Here is a 3,589-nt window from a genome sequence, read left to right on the forward strand (position 1 = left end):
TAGATAAACCAACCTATATTTGTGAATAAAAGTCTAAGTCATTAGGAATAGAATATAACTTCCCCAATATAATGAAGAGCTTTAAGAAAAGCAATAGCTAACACCATATTTAATGGGTAAAAACTGGTTGTTTACCTTTAACATGGAGACAATGGCAAAGATATCCTTTCTCCTCACTTCTTTTTACTCTTTTGCTGGAATTCCTAACTATTGTAGTAAAGTAAGGAAAAGAAATATAAGACATACAGATTGGAAAGAAAGAGGTAAAACTTTTTTATTTGTGGAATATCTAATTATGTAGAAAATGCAAAGAAAGCTATGAAAAACCTACTAGAACTAATTTATGAGTGTAGTGAGGTTCCAAGATATGTAAATGTATGAAAATCTCTCCAAGATATGTAAATTTATGAAAAGGAATGAGAATGTTCATTGCAGAATTATTCACAATAACCAAGATGTGGCAACAACCCAGTGTCCATGATGGGACAAAAAAATGTGGTATACACATACAATGGAATATTATTCAGTCAGAAAAAAGGAGATCCTATCACTTGAAACAGTATAGATGGATCTGAAAGACATTATGCTACATTGAATAAGTCAGTCAAAGATGAACAAATATTGCATGGTACCATTTATGTGAGATATCTAAAATAGTCAAATTATAGAAGCAGAAAATAGAATGGTGGTTGACACGGGATGGGAGGAGAGGGGGAAATGGGGAGTTGTTGTTCAATAGATATTAATTTATAGTTATACAAGATGAATAAGCTCTAGAAATCTGCTGTGCAACATAGTACTTGTAGTTAACAATCAATATGGTGCACTTAAAAATTTAAGAGAGTAGATCTAATGTTAAGTGCTCTTACCACAAAAAACCAAAAAGCACCCCCTGCACCAAAGGGACACAAGGAAACTTTTGGAAGTGATGGATGTTTATTACCTTGATTGTGGTGATATCACAGTTGTATGCATGCATATTTCTGAAATCATCAAATTATATACATTAAATATGTGCAGTTTTAAAAATATCAATTATACTTCAATAAACCTGTAAAAAAAACCTAAAAAAATCTATGTGTTTCTATATACTAGCATTGAAAAATTGGAAACTGAAATTAAAATAAATACTATTTGCAAAAGCATCAAATAGAGATAAATATGAAAAACATATGAAACACCGAGAACTACAAAACATTGCTGAGAGGTATTAGAGAAGACCTAAGTAGAGGAATATATCATATTAATGTATTGGAAAATTCAATCTTATAAGATACCAATTCTTCCTGAATATTTCTAAAGTTTTCAGCAATCCTATTTAAGATTCCAGTGGTCTTCACTACAGAAATTGACAAGCAGATTCTAAAACTTACATAGAAATGCAAATATAATACAGTAGCTAAAATGATTTTGAAAAAGAATACCAAAGTTACTCGTCACACTATCTGATTTCAACACTTATGAAAAATCTGCATTAGTCATGACAGCTTTGTATTGATATAAAAATGGACATATAGACCACACATATATGATCAATTGTTTTTTGACAAAGGTATCAAGGCAACTGAGTGGGAAACAAAAAGATAAACTTACAACAAATGATGTTAGATAGCCATAGAAAAACAGATAAAAGCCCAACCCTTACTTCACACTATATCAAAAATTAACTCAGAATGAATAATAGATCTAATTGTGATAGATAAACCCTTCAGAAGAAAGAGGAGAAAATTTTAGTGAGCCTGGATTTGACAAATATCTGTACAAAAAGACACACAAAATACCAAAAGAAAAATTGTCAACTTGGATTTCATCAAAAATATAAAAAATGCTCTTCAATAATCACTGTTACAAAAAAGAAAAGGCAAGTTACTGACTGGAAGAAGATATTTGCAAACACTTATCTGACAAAGGACTTCTTTCTAAAATGTACAATATTATTGTACAGCAAACTTACAACTCAATAAAAATAATACATACAACCCAATTAATAATGGAAAAAAGTTTTGAACAAACACTTCAACAAAGAATATGTATGGATGTAAATAAGCACATAAAAAGATGCTTAAGATCATTAGTCATTAGAGAAATGCATATTAAACCACAGCGAGACACCACTGTATCCCTAGGAGAATTGCCAAAAATCAAGTTTGGACCATACCAAGTGCTGGTAAGCATGCAGAGCAACTTGAACTCTCATACACTGGCCGAAAGGAATGTAAACTATTATAATGACTTTGGAAAAATGCTTTACAGTTTCTTGAACGTTTAAACATACAATTTTTGTATAACCTAATCATTCCCTGCCCGTTGTATATCTAAGAGATATAAAATGTATGTCCACACAAAGACTGGTGCACAGTTTTTCGTGATGCTTTATTTTTTAGTAACCCCAAACTGTAAGCAACCCAAACATCTATTAACAGATAAATGGATAAGCAAATTGTAGTATATCCATATAATGAAATACTACTCAATAATTTAAAAAATATTGATTCAGGCAACAAGGATGAATCTCAAAATAATTATGCTGTTTACAACAAGCCAGAGGAAAAAAGGGAACATAAATATATGTACATTTATTTAAAATTCTGGGATATACAAATTAATCTATAGTGACAGAAAGCAGATGAGTGGTTGCCTGGGGAAGGGAGTGGAGATGGTTTAAACTTTTGGGACAATTGATATGTTCATTACCTTGATTTGCAGTGATGGTTTCATAGGTATAATGATAAATCAAAATTTTTCAAATTGAATATCTATCTAGTTTATATTATACTTCCATTATACCTTAATACAGCTGTAAAATATGAATGATTCCCCATGAGGAATTTATTATTATAAGATTTCTTCATTTTTTTTATATTGAACTTTTAAAAATTTAAGCTTAACTTTGATTCTAATCAAGTAAAACGTATAAAGAATTCCACAAAATTCACATTATATTTATTCAATATTTAATTTGTTGTTTCATTCATCCATAAGCTATGTGTAATATTTAATTTGTTTCATTCATCCATAAACTATGTGTAAACTGTGTAATTTAATGATTATTTCCATACTGTCATATGACATAGGAATTAGAATATTTTCAATAAATTTAGATTATTTGATGAATAAAGCTTCTAGTTTATCAAAAAATATTCTCTTAAAATAAATGAGCAACTAGATTATTGCTTTTTCCTAAAGAGGAATTTGGAAGGAGCTCTGCCACCTTCTGTATTTATTTTCTCCCAAGAGATAGCATCTAGTTTTAATTCATCAGAAGGAGGTTCCTCACAATTAGGGAATCTCAAAGCTCTGGGGACAGAAAGAAGAATTTTCTAAAGGAAACTAATTCTGATATTTGAAGGCATTTTAATTCAGTTTTATTTTCTTATAGATACATTTATTTTGTACATAACCTGCATCTTCTTCAGTGTTACTGTATCTTTCCTCATGAACAAAACTGTTTGCCCCTCTTTTAAGGGATTTTAGAGCAAATTACATTTATATCTCTTTTATGAGCTGCCTGTTTCCTCTCCCCCCTTCCTTCCTTCCTTCCTTCCTTCCTTCCTTCCTTCCTTCCTTCCTTCCTTCCTTCCTTCCTTCC

This window comes from Monodon monoceros, unplaced genomic scaffold, assembly GCF_005190385.1.
Source record: "Monodon monoceros isolate NGI ecotype Baffin Bay Population unplaced genomic scaffold, NGI_Narwhal_1 Super_Scaffold_16, whole genome shotgun sequence".
Taxonomy (NCBI): domain Eukaryota; kingdom Metazoa; phylum Chordata; class Mammalia; order Artiodactyla; family Monodontidae; genus Monodon; species Monodon monoceros.